Source organism: Gopherus evgoodei, chromosome 1 (genome assembly GCF_007399415.2).
Source record: "Gopherus evgoodei ecotype Sinaloan lineage chromosome 1, rGopEvg1_v1.p, whole genome shotgun sequence".
Classification (NCBI taxonomy): domain Eukaryota; kingdom Metazoa; phylum Chordata; order Testudines; family Testudinidae; genus Gopherus; species Gopherus evgoodei.
This window is the reverse complement of record NC_044322.1, coordinates 243,741,266-243,764,684: the sequence shown is the minus strand read 5'-3', so window position 1 is coordinate 243,764,684 and position 23,419 is coordinate 243,741,266. Positions and strand designations below refer to the sequence as shown.

General features: G+C 40.7%; 1 protein-coding gene across 2 annotated transcripts in view; it reads left to right on the top strand.

Moving 5' to 3' along the window:
- The window catches only part of SOX5 (SRY-box transcription factor 5), an 880,866-nt gene that overhangs the window by 241,613 nt on the left and 615,834 nt on the right, over window positions 1-23,419 (top strand). The window lies entirely within an intron of this gene.

Below are 23,419 nucleotides of genomic sequence, written 5' to 3'. Positions count from 1 at the left end.
TTTTTTTAATGTATGGCTTTGAGGTTGACACACACACCTTTAGAATGTGAATGTGTGTGTTTGTGCTTTTAGTCCACATGGGGGGAAGTGGGGCCTAGTCTTCAATCATTGTCTTGGACAAGTTCTATAGAAATCAGTGAATGGAAGACTCTAGGGCCTTGGCTACACTGGCACTTTATACCTCAATAAAGCCTCCCAGAGTGCTCTACCGTACTCCCCGTCCACACTGGCAATGCACATAGAGCGGTCTGACTTCCTGGCTAGAGCACTTCTGATACTCCACCTCCACGAGAGGGATAACAGCTATTGTGTATTGGCTGAGACACCCCAGGGTCAGTGTGAATGAAGAGTTACATTACAGCACTCTGAATGACCTCCAGAAATGTCCCATAATCCCCTTAAGTCAAGTGGCCTCTCTTCTCTTTGTTGTGAAATCAGCTGAGGAATGCGAAAGTGTTTTTCAGAGCTCCCTTTCAGACAGTGGCTGCTTATCTGCAGCGAGGCAAAGCAAACATTTACTAAGTGAGTGAGTGAAAGGCAGGGGGGCTAAGAGGATCTGAACTTACAAGATAGTGTGCTAACATACTCTCAGCACTCCAAAAACCCACCCACTCTCTCTGCCCACATACAAACAACACACTCCACCCCCCCCCCACCACCATTTGAAAGGCATGTTGCAGCCACTTGAATGCTGGGATAGCTGCCCATAATACACCGCTCCCAATGCTGCTGCAAGTGTGGCCATGCCAGTGCACTTGCAGCTGTCAGTGTGGACAGACTGGAGCGCTTTCTGTAGTGCACTCGCCGAAGACTGGTTTAACTCAAAAGCGCTCTACATCTGCAAGTGTAGCCATGGCCTAGGATTGAGCTCACATTCTGGACAGCTCTTCATGTGGTGTAAATCAGCATTATTCCATTGAAGTCAATGGAGCTTTGCCATTTGATACCAGATGACGATCTGGCCAATGGTGTCTTAAATGGTTGATTTTATTTACAAAAGCTTTGTGATTCACTTTTGTCTTTTAACTGCAGATAGTGAGTTGTGACCTTTTTTGTACTGCTTCCTCTTCTTAATGATCTTATCAAACAAGAAATCACTGTTTTACCAACTAGTGACCATTAATCTAGGCAGCAAAACTTGTTCTTTATAGAAAAAAATAAATTCTTCTATACGTTGTTGAATAATTTCTGAATAAGAAAAGGTCACCATGTAATGGGTGACAGGTTTTTTTTTTAAGTCTTTCATTTAAACAGAGGTCACCAGCCTTTGAGAATGAGCCACTTTGTTGACAAATCTGTCATCTAAATTGAACAACATTAATTAGAACTTTGTGCTGCAGATTTTTATTTTTTAATGTCGGTGGTGGTATCAACAAAAATGTATAATGAATTTCATTGAAGATGATTTTAAAAGGCCTGCCACCTGTAGATAAAAATATGCATTACTACACAGACATAATTATCAGGACTAAAAGGCCATGGCACGAACCCCCGACCTTTTGAAATCAAAACACTCACTATAAAGAAAGGAGGCACTGACTTCTCCAGCTATGCAAATATAGGACTCTCGTATCTACTCAACTGTACCAACACTCCAGTCTATATCTAGTTAAAGAGACAGTTCAGAATGCTTTGTAGGCCTAAGTTTGGCCTCCATTTTTCCCTGCTTGGAAAGTTCACATTTGTTAATGTGTAGGGATTTATTTTTTTAAACTAAACAAGTGCGTTATTAAAAATATTCAGTAGCACAACTCTTGTGAGACACCCTACAATAATAAACTAGTGTGTGTGTAATGAAGAGGATGGAATAATGTGTATGCACACACGTTTCAGCTTCAGGCTTTCCACAAGGTTATTTACAAGCAGGGAGAAAAACAAACAAACCTATCATTGTAAAAATTATGAAAAGTACTTTGATGGTCCTTTTAAAGTCAGTTCACCAAACATTGGTCACAGCAAAAGCCTGAAAGGCAACTCACAATTCCCCCCATGAACAATCTAAACCCAAGGTTGCTGTTTATAGCTTTTGCTTACAGTATTGGGGAGAAAGACTAAAGGGAAATAAAGAATGTGAACGAAAGGCTTTTTGTTTTCATACAAGTATTTGGAACACCAAGCAAGCAAAGAAGCAGCTATTTTAGCTAAGCTAATGTAATAGAAGACCATTGCACCCAAACTGTCTCAGCAGAACTTCCTGTATAATTAGATTGTAAATCTTCTCAGCTGAGGAAGTTTTGCCCAGGGTCAGATTGTCTAAGTAATAATCCATTCTACATAAATTAGAAAATTTGAACTGCTGGGATAAGTTATTGCATTTGTTTTGGTTTTTAATTCCTAATATAACTCAGGGAACTAAGTGCAACATTTCTTCTTTTCTTTTTTTAATTATGTTTACATCTCTGAACTTTTAATTACCTAGGAAGGCCTTTTTGTGTATGTTTATTGCCATTTTCCTGGGTAATGATGGCGCAGTGCCTTTCTGGGCAAATTAACACAGTTCTTAATATACTTTAGGAAGTGATACCACGAAATCCTCTGGCCACTGCATTCTGTGATATCACTTCCTCTACAAAGCATATGTTTGGAGATTCTGCTGCTCTTTAATTCTGCTGCAGTTTTGTAATGCTGAAGTTTTACTTCAAGCTATGACTCTCTTGTTCTGCAAAGATTAGAATTGCCACCTTCAGGGTAAGAATTAATGGGCACGGTTTTGCTAATAACTAGTTATACAACATGAAGGCTTCTGTGGTTAAAATTTAATTATTTTATTTGAAAAAGGAAAAGATTAGAAAGTGGATATGTTTATTGGTTATATAAAAATGATTGTGGGCTAAATTCTTAAGCCAATACTCTGGCAAAATTCCCATTGGGACTTCAGGATTTGGCCTTATGTGAGCAAATAGGGTTAGGATTGCTTCCTTGATTAGGATCTGTTAAGGTAAGAGCTGATTCTGAGTGGCGGATCTTTATCTATTCCTACCTATAAGCCTAGTTTTATAAAATGATATGCGGTCCTGATTTTCAGAAGGGTCTCTCAACTCATTCTTCAGTTTTTATTGGAATAGATACTTGTGGGCACATTTTATAGTTCTTATACATGTGTTAACCTGACTTGTGCGTATTACACATCTTGCGATAGATCCTGAAGATGCTGTGCATACCCAAGAGGTGCTGAGAACCAGTGAATGGTATCTAGTGCCTTGTGGTAGCCCATAGCACCTTGCAGCATCAGGCTGTTTTCAAGTGCAAAGTCAAAGGTCACTTCTAGTCATATATCTTCAATGATCTAGAAATAAACAGGTATGTTGAGTAGTAGCGTTATTGCAACATCCATAACGAATTTTTAACGTATGTGTAAGATAGAGAGGAGGATAGGAAGGGCCAAGTAAACCTTAGTATGAAGAAAAATGTAAATTATTTTTTCATTGTGAATGAAATTGTGCTTATCATGATTTTTTTATTACTTTTTTATTTAAACTTTCTCTTCCAATATTTGAAATTCAACTTCAACAACATTGTGTTAATGAATCCAGAATAAAAATAAAGAAACTGACTAGGAACAAAAGTTGAACTGTCTCACGTCAGATCTAATATATGTGTGCTCCAGATGAGAAAAATGTGCATTCTAAACAAGCAACCATGGATCTTGAGATGCAGGAGGACTTTCGCTAGCCTACTGCCAATTTCACAGGTTCAAGTGCCCAATAGTTCCTTCAGCTGGACAGTCTACAGAGGACTACAGTCTACAGAGGCAGTCTACAGTCTACAGAGGCATTACAAAATGCCAGGGAAAAGTACTTGTTTGGAAAAACAACAGGGAGCATTAGAACAGGCCCTGAAAATAGGAATATTCTCAATTTTCACAGCCATCTGGTCATCCTTTTATCATCTACAACAGGAGCAAATGTATTCTTTATTATTTTACTCTGAAATGCTAGTCAATTTTAAAAAAGGATAACGCTCTAGAAGGCATGTGAAAAATTCAAGATGTTTGAAAGCCCTTTGAAACTGATAGTTTGGGGAGACACCAAAGCATTCAGGTGCTCTTGGAAACACACAAGAGCAGTGCAAGTCAGAAGATAAGTGAAGGTCGAAAAATAGTTCAAACAGCCTGCTCTCATTACTGCCATCATAATCCTTATAACAATTCCATTTTTATGTTTTTAAACTGTTCAGTATTATTATTTAACAGCAAGAAACATTGCCTTTGTGTAGGAACTCCAGAAATAAAAGAAATCAGAAATCAGACCTCAAGACTACTTGTGAGGCAGAAATAATCCAGCCATTATTTCTGGTGTAAAAGGTTTGTGAATAGCATGATTTGCCTAGAAGCTGTTTTCCAACCTAATAACTCCCAGAATAATGACCTAAAACTGTTTCCAAGAGGATTAGGGCCCAAATAACTATTAGATACTACAACTTTTAAAAAAAAGTTAATTTCTGATTGGCTGAGAGGTGAGTTTTAATTTAGGTTATAGGTTCTTATTTAGTGGAATAATTTTAAATCTCTCTGAAGTCAGAAAGTATTGGAATAATCCTCTAGAGAAGGACTGTCTGAGTTATATGAGAGAGAAGGAGAGAGTTAAATATATATATTGCTTATTGTTATAATGATCTCCAAGATGGTCATTAACTAGATTTTTAATCCATTTGAGAGGGGTTTTCTGTTTGTTGTTTTTCTTAATCTTCTGCTTCAATTTGCCTTGGGCAAAAACCATTCAAAATGGGCTAAATCACAGCTGAATACTTAGCTTGTTGGTTAACCATCACTTGAACAGCCTTCACTGGAGAGGCTATGGAATAGAGAATTTATTATCTTTAATGATGATATTGATGTGTTTCTAAAGGGTGCATAGGTTTTATGTGTTTTTCTGTTTGTTAATTTCCTCCTTTCGTTGGCATGAGTTGTTTTAAATGGAAGGGAATGAAAGATGCAGGTTCAAAGTGACTGAGGAATGCCTAATATAAAGGGGCTAAGCATCAATAGTTAGAAGGAGAATACACAGGTATATCACTGAAGCTATTTGATAACAACCTGTTCAGCGAATTACTGTTAAATTGGCAAAACCTATCAATCTGTGCATCGAAATATTAATTCTGAAAGCTCATTGGAAAATCATGTGTATGCATGCTGAAATCTCTATCAAACATTTGATCTAGATGTGGCGAACGCATTTAACTCATTGGCTGCTGCTGGATGTTCCAAGAGTGTCCCAGGAGATCTCATGAAAGGCCTGATTGATCGGGGAGGTACATCAGTTTTCTGCTCCACTGGTGAACTGGGCGTCTAACGTGCATTAGAATGTTCCAAGTTTGTCTTAAGATCGTATTCATTCTAGGAGGTGCGGTTCAGGACCTACCTCCAGAAAAAGCAATATATAGTTAATAAAAATAATATACCTGAGGAACGAACATCAGGAAAACCCTGGGGGTTGTAATAATTTTCCTGTCTTTTAAGTTAGTCCGGCATCTTGTGCAATTTTTAGGTAGCTCGCCAATGCTTTCTGACTGCTGAAGTAATTGGCTGCAAACTATTAATTGTTAAGTATAGCTCCAATTCTGTATAGTGCAAGATATATCCTGAAAGATGCTAATGGGAATTAATGAGTGAAAGGCAGACCTAGGTCCAGTCATGGGAAAATCACTTGTGTTGATGCATCAATTGACTATATCAACAATAGTTGAAAGTCAGGTGGTGTTCAATGATCAGATTTAGGGAAAATTCTTTTTTCTGATGCATGGTGTGCAGAACCCCAAATCTGATGCAGATCCACATGTGAGATTTGCTGCTGCTATGTGTACTTTAAATATATTTCACATGGCTCCCTGAAAAGCTCCCTGTTACTTTACTGAATCACAAGCTACTAAGCCATATTCAAAGAAGGTAAAGCTATGAATTAAACTCTTAAATTTCCTGACTCTGAAGGAATTTTTCAGAGTTTATCTTCTTCACCAGTTAGTAGCTTTGGTAGTTTGATTTGGATAAGCACCCAAAAAGAAATGGAACATTTTTCATGGAAAAAAGCTTCTTCACAACATTCCCTTCACTCTTTGTTCCAGGCAGGGTGGTCATAATGGGAGAACTGGTTTTATTTTGATATTTCAGTACTTTAAAAAAAACAAATTTTCCTGGTTTCAGCTGGATTCTAAAGTGGTTTGAGGATCTTTTTAATGTAAATTTTAAATGTGAATTTTATCTGATCCGGTTCTATACTTGAAAAAATCATTCACTCAGGGTGAATACAAATCTTGCTTGGGGACATGCTATCAATTTCTACAGAACCTGAGGGGTTTTTTTTGTTTTTTTTTAAATTTAAAAAATAAAAGGTTTCTAGTTCTTTTGGTTCCAAATGTAACCTTTCAAATGTAAACTGAGTGTGATTGATGCATATCTGATGTGTAGAAAGAATAGTAAATGTGGCAGGTGACCAGCTTGGCTTAACAGTGAAATCTTTGCTGACCTTAAACACAAAAAAGAAGCTTACAAGAAGTGGAAGATTGGACAAATGACCAGGGAGGATTATAAAAATATTGCTCAGGCATGCAGGAGTGAAATCAGGAAGGCCAAATCACACTTGGAGTTGCAGCTAGCAAGGGATGTTAAGAGTAACAAGAAGGGTTTCTTCAGGTATGTTAGCAAAAAGAAGAAAGTCAAGGAAAGTGTGGACCCCTTACTGAAAGAGGGAGGCAACCTAGTGACAGAGGATGTGGAAAAAGCTAATGTACTCAATGCTTTTTTTGCTTCTGTCTTCACGAACAAGGTCAGCTCCCAGACTGCTGCACTGGGCAGCACAGCATGGGGAGGTGGTGACCAGCCCTCTGTGGAGAAAGAAGTGATTCAGGACTATTTAGAAAAGCTAGACAAGCACAAGTCTGTGGGGCCGGATGTGCTGCATCTGAAGATACTAAAGGAGTTAGTGGGTGGAATTGCAGAGCCATTGGCCATTATCTTTTAAAACTCATGGCGATCAGGGTTGGTCCCAGATGACTGGAAGAAGGCTAATGTAGTGCCCATCTCTAAAAAAGGGAAGGAGGAGGATCCGGGGAACTACAGGCCAGTCAGCCTCACCTCAGTCCCTGGAAAAATCATGGAGCAGGTCCTCAAGGAGTCAATTTTGAAATACTTCAAGGAGAGGAAAGTGATCAGGAACAGTCAGCATGGATTCACCAAGGGCAAGTCATGCCTGACTAGCCTAATTGCCTTCTATGATGAGATAACTGGCTCTGTGGATAAGGGGAAAGCAATGGATGTGTTATTCCTTGACTTTAGCAAAGCTTTTGATACAGTCTCCCACAGTATTCTTGCCGGCAAGTTGAAAAGTATGGGCTGGATGAAAGGACTTTAAGGTGGATAGAAAGCTGGCTAGATGGGCTCAATGGGTAGTGATCAATGGCTCCGTGTCTAGTTGGCAGCCGGTATCAAGCGGAGTGCCCCAAGGGTCGGTCCTGGGGCCAGTTTTGTTCAATATCTTCTTTAATGATCTGGAGGATGGTGTGGATTGCACCCTCAGCAAGTTTGCAGATGACACTAAACTGGAAGGAGTGGTAGATACACTGGAGAGTAGGGATAGGATACAGAGGGACCTAGACAAATTAGAGGATAGGGCCAAAAGAAATCTGATGAGGTTCAACAAGGATAAGTGCAGAATTCTGCACTTAGGATGGAAGAATCCCATTCACTGCTACAGACTAGGGACTGAGTAGCTAGGTAGCAGTTCTGCAGAAAAGGACCTAGGGATAACAGTTGATGAGAAGCTGGATATGAGTCAACAGTGTGCCCTTGTTGCCAGGAAGGCTAACGGCATTTTGGGCTGCATAAGTAGGGGCATTGCCAGCAGATCGAGGGAAGTGATCATTCCCCTCTATGCGGGATTGGCGGGCCCTCATCTGGAGTACTGTGTCCAGTTTTGGGCCCCACACTATAAGAAGGATGTGGAAAAATTGGAAAGAGTCCTGCGGAGGGAAACAAAAATGATTGGGGACTGTAGCACATGACTTGTGAGGAGAGGCTGAGGGAACTGAGAAGAGAAGCAGAAGAGAAGAATGAGGGAGGATTTGATAGCTGCTTTCAACTACCTGAAAAGGGGATTCCAAAGAGGATGTATCTAGACTGTTCTCAATGGTACCAGATGACAGAACAAGGAGTAATGGTCTCAAGTTGCAGTGAGGGAGATTTAGGTTTGATATTAGGAAAAAGTTTTTCACTAGGAGGGTGGTGAAGCACTGGAATGGGTTACCTAGGGAGGTGGTGGAATCTCCTTCCTTAGAGGTTTTTAAGGTCAGGCTTGACAAAGCCCTGACTGGGATGATTTAGTTGGGGATTGGTCCTGCTTTGAGCAGGGGGCTGTACTAGATGACCTCCTGAGGTCCCTTCCAGCCCTGATATTCTATGATTTTATGATTCTCCTGTTGCTCAGGGCTTTGCCATGCTGCAGTAGAGTGAAAACTGATAAGAGTCTAGTACATTTTCCTTCCTGCTTTTCAGAACCCTGTATGGCTCCCCCTTCTCTGATGCATTAAACATAAGCTGCTTGTATTCACTTTTAAAGTGCTTCACAATCAATCCCCACCCTACTTTTCATCTCTTCTTCACTATTGAGCTCTTGATGGTTGCTTCTGTTTGGCCCATGATGTCAGCTTCCATTGCCAACTTACTACATTTTCTAACAAGCACTTTTACGCTTTCTCCCATGCTGCACCTTGTGCTTGGGAAATGTTCCCCATATACATCTGCAAAGCTACCTTATTATTCTCCTTCAGAATCCTCCCCAAAACTCTCCTTTGCCATGGCACCTACAGAAAATGTGACAACAGTTAGGCTGTTGGTGTGCAGAGGCCACTGCCTATCATACTGACCGGTATTAGCTCACTGTTTCCTTGTACACCTCCATCTGTTGTCTCTTGTTACATCCTTAGACTGTAAGCTTTTTGAGGCGAGGGTATTGTTTTTGTTTTCTGTTTATACAGTGCCTAGCATAGTGGGTCCTAGTCAACGACTAGGGTTCCTAGGTGCTACTGGAATACAAATAATTCATTATCAGAAGAAGAAACAAAATACTAGAACAGACACTGGAGCTCTTCACTGAGAAGAAATGGAAGCCAGAAAACTAAGGAAGAAACCGAATAGAATCATAGAGACATACCTTGTTGCAGCAACTAGGATGCAAAGGGAAAGGTATTTTCTATTTCCAACCCCTTCTACATCCCCCAGCCACCTTCATAGTAGCCAGGAGGCTCTAGACTGGAAGAGAAGGGACAGAAAAAGGGAATGCTCCTTCTTTCCAGCAGCAACTGGATATTTCCAACTTAAAGGGCAGTTCTGCTCTAAACAATGACAATATGCTTACTTAACAAATATCACTCAAGAAATATGCTTCCTGTGTATATATTCAGACTTAAGTTTTTCACTGTACCTTATGCTCATATATAAGGTTTTGCTCCTTTTAGCCCTACGAAGCCAGTACAACTCTAGAAGAGTAAACTGGATTCTGTTCTCACTCATGCACTATCAACAAAATTTTTAACTAAATGCCAGCTGCAAGCCAAAGTTTGTCCTCTGTTATATGTGTGTAATCCCACTGAAAACAACTGGCTCTAGACAGGGAAGAAATTGAAGACAATGGGGAATGAGTGTAAGTGAGGAAAGCATATGGCCGTCAGAATCTTCATGATTGGTGATTGTGCGGGAACCAGTGAAAATGAAGTTTGGCTTTCAGATCCCAGGTTGAATCTTTAATGCTGGTAGTTAGAAAAGGCTCTTCTCTCCCCACCCCTGCCAAATCTGCAAACTGAGCACATTTGATCTGGAAGTCAGAGAGAAACAATGAAGGTTTCTAGCCTGCGATGCTGTTTATACAGTAGCTTTCCCACAAGAGCACTCTGTAAGGTCCTTTTGCTCAAGTAGAAAAGAGAATGTTTAAGCCAATATTTTAAGAAGTATCTAGGTGATTTTTTTTTTAATGTCTTAATTTTTGGGACCCAACCTGAGATACCTTAAATGATCCTGATTTTCAGAAAGAGCTGAGCAGCCATTGTCAGGAAACAGGCCTGCAGCAGTACCAGTCTGGGCGGCCTAGCGAGCGCAGCTGGCCTATAGTAGGTTGCCTGGTTGGCTCTGCTGCCTGATTGGTTAGGAGCATCAGCAGACTGGCTCTTAAGCCAAGCAACAGCAGAAGTTCAGTGGCTGTTCAAAGCATTTGCCCGTGGCTGTAGTAGCTCCTGCTCTCGCTTGTCCCTAGCCTTGCTCCTGCTTTGCCTCACTCCAGGTAAACTAGTTGTGACCCTGGGCTCCAAATCCCGGCTTTCTGACATCTGCTCCCACCACTAGGCCTGATGCCTGCTCCAGCCACTAAGCATCACTGCCCATGTCCCAGTTACTGATGCCTACCCCCAAAGCTGAGGCACCCAACTTCACTAGCCACTTTGAAAAATATTGGGGCATAAATCTGAAAAATCAACTGAAAACCAAAGTCTGCCAACCCAAACTTCTGTATCCGGATTTCTGCTTCTTTTCACACCGTGGAAGGGGTTAATTCTGAGGTACTCTATTGTATTAATGATGGTTGTCTCTTCTCAAAGCCCATTGGGCTCTTTCAGGAGCCTCTCAAAACAATGAGTGCAGTGAGGCTGTTCTGTCTAATTACTCCAAGACAGGGAAGCTAAAGAGGAATTAATGACAGTTGACAAGTGCAATTAATAATTATAGCAAAGCCGGGAGTCATGCAGCAGGCAGATGACAATAACAGGGTAACTGTACATGACAGCTTTCATCTGTTCCCTTCCCCTCTCCCCTCCCCAAATGTGAGCTGCTGTATGCAGCGGGGCTTGCACGACACATTGACAAGCAAAGAGAAGAAACTGCAATCTGGTCACTACGTTTAGGCTATTTCTAACCTTCCCATCCTCTCCCCACCCCCACTTCCCTCCCAAGGAAAAACATCACAACAGCACAAACTTAATCACACAAGCTTCTGTTGGCTTTCACTATCAGGTGTTGACAAGGCTACTTAAAATTCATGTTGGTGGATTGGAAGGCAAGGGGGACAGGGAAAGGCAGCAGCAAGCTGGAGTTGAAGTGGGATTTCCATATCAAAGGCCAGGCCTTTGGCTCCGAATGGTAATTAAAGTACCCAGATTTCATCTCCTTGGTCAGCTCATGAAAAGGGAAAAAAAAAAAATTAGAAGATTTTTTCACTCCCTTTAGACTACAGTACTGCAAGCAGTAAATTAAATGAAAGTTAAGCTAAAAGGTGCCTAACGCTTCAATCTTTTGCATCTAATAGAATCTATGATGTTTTTAAAGCATTTATTCAGTTCACATCTTCATCTCACTGTGATTACAAAGGATATCATGTCTGCTTATACTTACTGGGCACACAGCTTGGCCTTCTCAGCATTGTAGAAAGACTTCACTTGACATTACCTTGCTGTTGTGTTATGGCCTTTAGATTAATAATAATAATTAATAAAAAAGTCCCTGTCATTTCTGGCTGACAAGCACAGGAACTACAAACTCTAAGAACCAAAGAAGTGCAATTTTAATAGTCTTAGGGAACTTAGGTAATGAAATTCAACAGGCTTTCACAGCTAGTTCACTGGCTCAGATCTAGCCCAGGTGGTGACTGAAAGTTGTTGCCATGTGATAGGTACTTGGTGGCCTATGCGAAATGTTTTGTCATTTTGGTCTAGTTCCCAGTGGACATGTATCCAGACCCCATAAAGCACAAATGACACTTGTTGGCCGTCTCAGTAGAGAGAAGGGGGATTGAATGGTTGTGGATTCTGAACTACCCACCCATCTCTAGAGCTGATCCCATCCAAGTGACAGCTGAGGTACAGTGAAGTGTGGGGAAGCCTGTGCTGCTCTTATCCATGCTTGTGCAGCTCCACACTCTGGGTAAGTAGAGGCTTCTGTGGCTGACTATGGCTAAATAAAGGGCTTCGGTTGCCAGAGCCACAGTCTGGCAATAAAATCGCACACAAAGCCAAATAGTTTCACTTCTGTTATTAGTGTCCTCATTTACACTTTGGTTTCTCCTTTTGTCTATAGTTGCCCAACACTTTCCTGAGGCATTAGAACCTCTACTATGAATTCCCACCTGTCCAAAACAGGGTCCAGCCCTTCTTGTCTATACTGGGAGAGGCTAGCCATGGGAGTGGGATGAGCCTGCTGAATTTCTTACATTCAGGGATCAGGCCCATGTAGGTATGCAAGGGAGAGGGGAAAGGCCCTTGTTTTCCAGGGGCTGAGGTCATTTTAAACCACAACTTTCCACAAATGCACATTTCTAGTTAAAGACCACCAGGATGTGCCTTTCTCAGCTACTTCAGGTCTTGGGGTTGCTTCACAGCCCATTAAAAACCAATAGGAAGGTTTCCATTGACTTCAGTGGGTATTGGATCAAGCCCCTGGGCTCTAACTTTGCAGATCAGAAGTTCTAACACATTTTCCTGCTGTTTCAGTAATGAATGTTGAGCAGTTTCTTTAATATAGCAAACATGCCCCCTGACATAACCATTCAGGCTGCTTTGAGAGTCCACATTATTGATGTGGGCCTGAGTTGCTGGTTACATTCCTGTTTGTATTGGCACCACTTTCATGAGGGGAGGGTACAACACGACTGTAATAGTCCTGTCCCTTCAAATGAAATGAGAAATAACCACAGCAGGATCAAAAATTTTTAAGAAGTGTGTGGGGTGGGGGGGGGGAGAATGAAATTATTTTTTCTGGGGTGTATTTTGTTTCTGCTAGAACACATTTCAAGAACTTAAGGAGAGATGAGCCTGAACTAAAACACTGAACCCCAAAACACTCTGAAATTCAAGGGATTTCAAATCTGGATTCAGATCTAAATTCTGAAATTGCCTTCTCCTTCCCTTTTCTTTCTTCTTCGTGCTTTCCTTCCCTCTCTCTCTCTCTTTCTCTCTCTCAAAATCTCTTCCCTTTCTACCCCACCCCAGCTCAAGTGCATCATTTTCTGCTATTGTGTTTAAAAAAAAACTCTGCTGCAGGGGCTCTGAAATGAATAAAAATGTAATCCTCAGTGCGCCCATTGTGCGCTTTCATTTGTTTTTGCTGTATCGATTTATCAGCGGAGGGAAATTACTCGCTGGAAGAGAGGATGCCAGTCAGAATGACATTTATTTCATAGTACAAGGAGGCTCTCCAGCGTGTTTCCATGTAACCCAGATATTGGAGCTGTAAAAGGGCTTGTAACAAGGTTTAGTGCTATGATTAGATCGTGTGGAGCACCTTGCTTTCATAACAACAGGCACTTGGCTGGAGCCAGGCCTTTGGTTATGGTCAACCTTTTTTTTTTTTTTTTTTTTTTTTTACTATTCCTTTTTTTGCATAGACACAATATTCAGCTCACCACCCCCAAAATATTTCTGAATCAAAAGCAAAACCCAATAAGCCTATGAAATCCCATTCAGCTTTTATAAGAGGGCTTGAGTTTTCATGTCATCAACTTTTTTTTTTAAGATAAAATACTCACTTATTAATCTTTTTAGCTTCTTTGTGCTATCTTGCATTTCTAGTGAAATAACCCCTTGATTTTAATTCACCAAAGCAAATCTTCTCTGCTAGTGATTATGCCTTACATTTGCTCAAGGCTAACAATTACCTGTAAAATGAAACGTATGCTTTACCCAAAAACTGTAATAGTTTTATACATGTTGCAAATAAAAATGTGACTCTGCAGACTGAATATCAGGCCTGAAGACCCCGATAGGCTGCTGTTCATAAATGCCTGGTGCTGAGGAACATAGGAAATGCCATGGCGCCTGAGGAGGCATCTTAATGTGCCCGCATCCTGGACTCTAGGAGAGCACTTGCTGAAATGCCACCGAATTTCAGCAGCATTTTGGCTGGGACACCTCTCAATGACGACGCTTGTCACCGACAAGTAACGTCATCGAGAGGCGGTGCCGCCGAAATGCCATTAGTTCAGTTTAAGATTTTCAAATGTCATTATTGTAGGGGGTTTTTTAAATAACTCTTTCAGGTTATCTGTCTGAAAAATTTGTATGAAAATTGGTCTAGTTAGAACTTGCATTAGAGTTTTCCCACTCATGTTTTCTAGCCCAGAGCAGAATGACAAAGGAGCTGAAGAGCAATAGTCCTCACCATTAAAAATGGTACCCATGATCTCCACACAGTAGTGTCTGAGGTGATGCAGTTTTCTACCTAAATTTTGAATAGGAAATACTGCAATTTCCCAGATATCACTGGGTTTGTAAACAGTGGCATGCACTCAAAGTATACAAGATATGCATTGCATGCCTCAGGATCAGCTGTGGCCACAGGACAATTCGGCGAGAACATGGGGACAAAATAGGGTTGCCAATTTTGGTAAGATATATTCCTGGAGATTTCATCACATTACATAATCATTAATTAAAGATGAATCTTTGATTCCTGGAGACTCCAGGCCAATCCTGGAGGCCTGGCAACCTTAGGACAAAATGGTATCCTCCACACAGCGTGACCTTGCACACACCCTATGTATGATAAGGTCAGGCCACATAGAGGATGCCATTTTGTATGCAAGTGTACAACTGCACGCCTGATTAAAAATGTCATGGCATGCCACTGTAACTATTAGTAAATATTGACATTATAATAGTGTATATTTTTGTACAGGGAACAAGAACTTTATATGGAACCTTATAGTGCTTGACCTTACATTTATATAATACTCTTTTCCAAGGAAGGCTTTTTGGAAAAGATTTACAAACTGTTTACTATATAACTAGCTATAGACTGGAAATGGCTTTCCTGTTCTGCAAAAATTTTCAAAAGTTCCAACCTTTTTCCCATTGTGCTTCAGAACAAAATGGAGACCTTTCAAAAATGTAGAGAGAGTTTTTGTGAAAAATGTTGATTTCAACAAATCAGCATTTTCTAATGAAAAACCATTTTGAAAAATTCCCAACCAGCGCGCGCACGCTCTCTCTCTCTTTCGCACATAAACTCTTTGTCCATCCTGGAAGGACAGCCAGTTCTGGGGTGGAACTTGGCAGAAGCTTAATAGTGCGCAGTAACCACTGCACAAGTTAAGACTGGATGTTAGTGAGAATATAGGGCTGGTATAAACTGGCATAACTCCATAGACTTGGAGTTTTCTGTAGCAAAACTTCAATGGAGCTCTGTGATTTTTACCAGCTGAGGACTTGGCCCACTGTGCCTAACTGAAGCTTCAAGAAGAGTTGTGGAAACACAGGATATAATTTTACAAACTGGAATTTGGTCAGAGAATCTTAAATGATCGTGCAGTACCTTGGTTTTATGTTTAACCCATCAAACAAGGCTATGAAAGCTAATGTGATTTGAAGATCTAAATACTTATAGACTAGCTGAATATTAACATAACTGAGTATAATAGCCGTCCTCTCTAGATGGAACTGTTTATAACATCTCTCCACCACAGTGAAGGATTGGGAGAAAAAGATGGAAAGTATGCAGGTGCAAGTGGTAACTCTTTAATACTTGTAATATTTTGAGAACCTCAGAATCAAGATTCATTCAGAGACTTTAAGGCCAGAAGAGATCACTGCAGTCATGTAGGTTGCCTCTTTCCATAAAAGGAGGCCTTAGTATTGCACCTACTAAATTCCTGCACCAAACCCAATGAGATGGAAAGTACTATACAGGTACAAATTGTTAATTAGAAATAATAATAGTTACACAAATAATTGTTAATTTTAATTGTAATATATTGGGAAGATATGGGAGTGAGAGCCAGATACAATGGAGACACTTTCTGAAGTAAAATTAAACCTATTCGTTGGGAAATCTTGCACTACAATGTTTGTTCATCACTGAATTTTGCTTTCATTTACAAGTGTGAACTGGCAGATTAGAGACTTCCAAGGGCTCATTCACTGTGAGGTTTTGCAGGTGATTTCAGTTTAATGCAACCAGATAATTGTAGCCCTGGGGCTTGGCTAGGTTGTAAAGCTGCTAATCCAGACAATATTATCCGATCACATGTTGTGCTTATATGAGAGACCTCTGCCTTTAATAGCTCTCCCCATGCTGGTAAGTGTTTTCTAGTTTCAGCAACCCTATAAAAATGAAACGCAGGCTAAGATTAAGCTCTGGAACAAGTCACTAGAGTTGTGCAATATTGGGACCCTAATATGTGGCACATATTATATATGGGCTCACCATGATGCCATGAATAAGTACTTTTCCCTCGTTCTTAACACTAGGCAAAATCTTTGTACTAGGCACTGACAGGCCTGAAAAGTGAAGTCTTTATTTAGCTATAGGCCAGATGTAGTGAAAGCAGCCATGCTGCTAGCTTTTATAAACAGACTTGTCAATTACCATAACCATTATTTGGTAGAACAACCCATTATTGTAGGGAGTGGTAATTCACTCTATGCTGACTCGATTCTGGGCCTCTTTGAGCAACGATTGACGTAGGTATTGAATAATGTGTTGGTGATTTTGTGGTATACTGTTCCTTTTACTTAGTGGCATCTAACTCTGACCAGAATCCCAGAGATGAAAGGCCAGAGCACTAGCTTTGATATGACTTTCAATCCCTCTGGACTTTGTCATATGATGCAATGACAGAAGAAAAGAAGATACTTTATTTTTAAATCTGTTTTTTGCCATTGTGGATCTCCCAGGTACCAGCAAAATAGACTCCAATGTGAGCTCATACATTTTTCCAGGGCCACCCAGAGAATTCAGCAAAGAGCCTGGGGAAAAGTGGGGGAGCTGTGGCGCTTGTATTCACCCAGTGGCAGTCTGAGTCTTCGGCAGCATTTCCGCAGTCAGACCGCCGCCAGATGAGGGCTCATGGGGCCCCTGGGGAAAATTGCCCCAGTTGCCCCCCCCGCGCCCGAGCAGCCCTGCATTTTTCTAATTTAAAGAGTGAGTGTGTGTGTGTGTATTTCCCTTATTTGAGAAAATTAGGAAATCTGTTTAAAGCATCAATCTGGTGAAATGATCATGAGATTGGAATGCAGGAACATCTGAGTTGTAGTTATTGTTCTTTTTGCTGATAGACTAACACGGCTACCATTCTGAAACCTGTTCTAGTTGGCAAAAAGAACAGGAGTACTTGCGGCACCTTAGAGACTAACAAATACAGACTAACACGGCTGCTACTCTGAAACATGTTCTAGTTGGGTGGTCTTTGGTAAGTCACATGTGCTCTTAACTCCGTTTTCCATATAAGGAAATAATAATGCTTACCTACAATCATATTGCATTGTGAAGCTTCACTAGCTAATCTTTATATAGTGCTTTGAAGAAATAAGTGCTACATAAATTCAAAAAACTTTTGACATTACTATTCTTCTTTTACACAAACACACAACAATAGGGACTGGTGAACTGCTTAATATAAAATGAGAACTAGAACCTGCAGAATTTGGATGTGGCTCCAAAGTTTGGAGGTGTTTGGACCTGCTTCTAGTCTGGCCAGGCATCTAAAAAGAACTGACCCTCATCTTTGTACAAAAGTTGAACATTACTTGTTTATATGTATGATCATATAGCCTATCATCTGGGCAGAAGAATTTATGAATCCAAAATGTGCTATGACAGGGAAGCAACAGAGTGTGATCTGCACTAGAACACATGCTATTAAGAGTTCAGCGGTGTTGGAGCCAAGCAAGATTTGTTGTCTCCTTCAACACTAGCTGATAAATGAGATGGTCATTGAAGAAGGGCTTGGAGCCTGTTTATGAGGATTGTTATAACTTTAGTTCCAGATTTGGACCTTAGCGTCCAAATTATGGGGGTTAGCATGAAAACCTCCAAGCTTAGTTACCAGCTTGGACCTGGTACTTGCTGCCACCACCCAAAAAATTAGAGTGTTTTGGGGCACTCTGGTCCCCCTGAAAAACCTTCCCTGGGGACCCCAAGACCCAAATCCCTTGAGTCTCACAACAAAGGGAAATAATCCTTTTTCCCTTCCCCCCTCCAGGTGCTCCTGGAGAGATACACAGACACAAGCTCTGTGAATCCAAACAGAGTGACTCCCCCTCTCCGTTTCCAGTCCTGGAAACAAAAGCACTTTCCTCTTCACCCAGAGGGAATGCAAAATCAGGCTAGCAAATCCAACACACACAGATCTCCCCCTGATTTCTTCCTCCCACCAATTCCCTGGTGAGTACAGACTCAATTTCCCTGAAATTTCCCAGAAAAGAAAACTCCAACAGGTCTCAAAAAGAAAGCTTTATATAAAAAGAAAGAAAATACATACAAATGGTCTCTCTGTATTAAGGTGACAAAATACAGGGTCAATTGCTTAGAAGAAATATGAATAAACAGCCTTATTCAAAAAGTATACAAATCAAAGCACTCCAGCACTTATATTCATGCAAATACCAAAGAAAAGAAACCATATAACTTACTATCTGATCTCTTTGTCCTTACACTTAGAAACAGAAGATTAGAAAGCAGAGACTACTTCTCCAAAGCTCAGAGAAAGCAGGCAGACAGAAAACAAAGACCTCAGACACAAAATTCCCTCCACCCAAAGTTGAAAAAATCCGGTTTCCTGATTGGTCCTCTGGTCAGGTGCTTCAGGTGAAAGAGACAGTTCAGCAGTGTTGGAGCCGAGCAAGATTTGTTGTCTCCTTCAACACTAGCTGATAAATGAGATGGTCATTGAAGAAGGGCTTGGAGCCTGTTTATGAGGATACTTAGAGTCTTCAGTTCCCAGGGGGAGACGGTTTGGGGGTGAGGTATCATATGACTGGGGAATGCAAAGAGAAGAGATGCTATGAAAGGGTGGATGTTTCAGTGGCATCCATGTATCATAAGTTGCTCATGCGACTCATGGCTTTGTCACTACCCTAAGCTCATGCCAACTAACCATGCTATCATGTGTTCTCTGTGTAAGGTAATCAGTAACGCACAGAGAGGTATGCACAGCTGTGTTCTGAGGCATCAGAAGCACCTCACTGCCTCAACACAGTGTGTGTATTGGCTGACTTACCCTGAAGAGAGAGGGTTGCTGGGTATGTCTCAACAAGAGCTTTATTTGTCAACATTATTTATCCTATTATTTTATTAATACATTTTAAATCAATGAGCGCTTCATCAATAAATGCTCAAATTAAAAAAAGTCACTGAACACTTAAGCTGCTGGAGAAAATAGCTACACTGGAGCTTATAAATGGGTACCTTGGAGCAGAGTAGAAAAAGCAGTAGCCTGCTTCTGTGTCATTCTCCTTTCTTGCTACAAAAACCCAGGGAGGAAGTATAAACTGATGTGCCAGTCTTCAGAGGTGGTTGAGCAGTGGACAGGGCAACTCAGGAGTAGAGTGCAAAAGTGGCTTTAAACCAGTTTTGCACTTCCTCAATCCTAGGCTATCTGTGCACCGGACCGTCATCCCCCAGTATGAATAGAGTAGGTTGAAGGCCACTCTAATTTACACCACCTGCCATTGGTTCCAATAGACCGTTATGACTGCTTGCATTTCTGAGGTGTAGTGAAGCCCTGGCCACTCCCCATTTTCCCAGCCCATGTGCTAGCTGCAAGGAAGGAGTCATTACATCACTGAAGGATCCCCCTACATTTTGGTAACAGTTTAGATAATATTTTTGACAAAAAGTGCAAAAAAAATGAAAATGTAGAAGGTTCTGTGTGAGACAGAGGCTCGTGAGTAGTTCACTACCGTGTGTCAGCAACTCTTGTCAGGCTTCATCAATTCACTGCTGCTAAAACATTGCAGTTATGGTATTTATCTATGCAGCGTGTCATGTGGGGTATCGAACAGAAGCTTACATCACACTGCAAGAGGCGTGTACACATTATTCAAGAAATGGTATAAATGTACAAAAAAAATGTAAACTATGAAACGAGGCAGGGTTGCTAAACAAGTATCTCCCAGACAAAGGAATGTTGATTTATCTCAGATGTAAATTAAGCAGGATAAACCAAATATGATGGGAAATTGTTTGCATCTGAGGTGAACAGGGAGAACAAGTTAACAGGAGGATGAGAAAGCCGCATGGCATCAGCACTCTGGGGCACAAGCAGTGCGGAAGAAAGATCTTATCTGGGGGTATATTTCAAAGGTTTTCTGGACTAGAAGAGAGAGAGGGTAAAGAGCCCCTTTGTTGTCCATCACTGAAGGAGAAAAATGGACAGCACTTTTTGCATCCATGAAAGCTAGTTCCTGGCCTTTGGGGCTACTGCCGCTGAAACATTGCTTTAGGTGAGAAATGTATTTTAGACAAAGATTTTAGTTTGTTAAAAGTTGTGATTAGTTTCTTGGAGGGATCTTAGGCTTTTTGTTTTATTTGTACCCATCGCTGTTTCCATAATTCTGCTCAATACTCACTTGAATCTGTGACTTTCTGCTCTTTGTTAAGACTTATTTTCTTTTTACTATAAAGTCATCTCCATGCTGCAATAATAAGTGTGCCCCTTCTCAGTGGAATCAGGTAAGCTGGGGTGTAAGCTGTCTCTTTGTAGGCAGCAGACTTGATAATTACTGTGAGTATCCAGTGACAGGGGCTGGAACTTACAGGGCAATGCTGCTGGGAAGTTCAGGAACTGGAGTACTGTGAGGGTATGTCTACACTTAAACAGTAGTTGCAGTGCTTCTATAGTGCTTCAGTGTAGACACTGCCTACGATAATAAGAGGATTTCTCTCATCCATGTAGGTAATCTACCACCCAAGAAGTGGTAGCTAGGTTGGGGGAAGAATGCTTCTGTCGACCTAGTGCTGTCTACACTGGGGGGTTAGGTCGGCTTAACTACACCGCTCAGGGGTGAGGATTTTCACACCCCTGAGTGATATAATTAAGCTGACTTAATTTTCTAGGGTAGTCCAGGCCTAACTGTAAACCTGCAGAGTAAAGTAATGACTGGCAGAGTCCTGAGAAGTTTATCTGGGTTACTAACAGAGTGGGGCAATGGAGCTATCACCCATCTTAGCACTAGCAAATCTCTCCTGCTGAGTTAGGGGGGTTGCATTGTGACCCACAGGTTTGGATGCCCTGAGAAAGTGGCACATTCGGGTTTTATGTGAAGTTTGTTTTAGAAAAAATGTCACATTTGAATGGAAAAAAATAAATTCAGTATTTTTAGCCAGCTCTACTTTATTATGTATCTTGTGAGTGCAACCTAAGACTCTGATCCTGCCAAGACTTAAGCACATGTGTAACTTTATGCATGTGAGTAATCTCATTGACTTCAGTGGAATTACTGATGTGCATAAAGTGATACTTACGTTGCTTAAGCCTTTGCAAGATCGGGGCTTGACAAATAACACCAATTTTATGTTGTGGGTCAATGTCAAATGTGAGGTTAAAAACCTTCAGGAAAGGCACATTTCTAAACATACGCCAGATCCTTCTTGTGCATCTCAGGATCTCAGCTGCTTTTGGTGGAAAATACAGAAAGCAATTAGCCTACATCTTGGAGGCTAATAATTACTAAACCTTTAGCCAGCTTTTGATGGGATGATTTCCTGTTTGTGACATCAGCTAAATTAATAAAATGAATTAATTTTAATCCCTCCTTCAGATTTTCTTAATGTAGCCATTGTATAGTCAGAGGGGCACAAAAGAATTTAAAAGCTGGAATTTACTGTTTTGCACCCTTAATATCTTCCTCTCCCTCTCCTTTTCTACAAAGGTCAGGCTAATGTATCTCTCAATGTTAACAAAACAATGTTCTCCCAGGATGAGATCTTGTATGGTCTGTTTTAGCCCAGAATGAATCTCAAGGGCTAAGTTCCTTACTTTACTACCTTTAAAAAAATTCCAAATGATTTCCCCCCCTTGTTAAAAATGAAGGTCCAAATAGGACTGCGTGGGTGAGTAAGCTGGTCCAAATGCACTCCTGAGGGGCCAGATCTTGAAATGATGTTGTCAGTTTTACCACAGGACAGAGTAGCTACATCCACTACTCTGCTAATACGCCTGCCTCAACTCTGCTCTTTCTACTTCAGAGAGTAGTTCCATCTCTAGATTTACTTACCCCTTGTCATCTTTGCTGACATCACCCACAAGAGTGCCACTCTTGTTTGGCTGTTTTTATTATGTGAATCTAGAAAACTGGCCACGTGCATAAAAAAACCCATAGTCATCTTCAGGGACTGTTCCCATGCCCTTTAGCAGCAAAAATACAAGTTCCTAAAACTTAAGATACAGGATTACCCTTGTGCATAAGAGGAAGGATGGTCCAGTGGTTAGAATGCTAATCTGGAGTCAGTTCCCTATTCTGCCACACGCTTTCTCAGTGACCTTAGGCAAGTCACTTAGCCCCTCAGTCGCTATTCCCCATCTGTAAAACAGGGATAATACTCTCATAGGAGTGTTGCAAGGATTCATAAATTAAAAGGGTCTGAGGTGCTGTGGCCATATGATTAACTTAGATACATGTTGTAGTCACTAGGGTGATAGATAAATATTTGGGATCAGCCAATAAAGAAAGACATATACACACATTTAACCAACATAGTACAAGGCATTGAAATGAGAGACTACTGGAATTTTAGACACCACATTGGCCTCTGAAAATACATCCAACTTCATAATTATTCAAAGCTTGATCTAAAGTAAACATCAGGTAAAAATTCTTCTTAAAATTATATTGCTTTTCTCTAAAACTGGCAAATCCACTGTTAAATCAGGACTTCTGTGATGTGATCAAAAGCCATCCCTTTCACCGTGATTGAGGGTTGCTTAGTGTATGGTGATAGTAATGTTTTTTTTGCCTGCTTCCCTGTGACAGAATACACCTCAGTATTCACATCGTACACACTATTGTAATAATCTTAGGACAAGGTATGTCTTGTATCATTTTAAAACTCATAATTTTCTCATTAGTATTGTCCTGATAAAATAAGTGTGGCAAAATTGTATATAAAATTATAAGATTCTCCTGTATGATGTTATTAACTCATGCCAAACACCACAGCCCTGCCCAAGCAGAAGTCATGTCTGTCCTAAACTAAGGGTGGAATGTGTGCTTGCCTTAATTTGCATTTAAGCAATAAACAGAGTAAGCAACCAGGAAGGGAAAAACAAAGAAACCTCAAACAGGTGAAGAAATCCAGCAGGAAATGTCCTTCCACACAGACTCTTTGTCTCCTACTTCCCAGCTGAAAAATGTTTTTCAAAAGGGGGACTGAAACTATAAAAAGCAAGGGCAAACACCCCTCTCTCTCTGCCCATCACATTCTCTGCCCCCAAGAAGACAAAAGGAAAATAGCCATTGGACTTTGGGAGAGGGGTTTTGACCTGAAAAGTTTGCTGGAAGCATGTGGTGAGAAATTTTGCTTGACTTTAATATAGTTTTAAAAAGCATTTTGTCTTTATTTTTCTTGTAACTATTTCTGACTTTTATGCCTCATTACTTGTACTCACTTAAAATCTATTTCTTTGTAGTTAATACATTTGTTATACTATTTTATCTAATCCCACATGTTTAA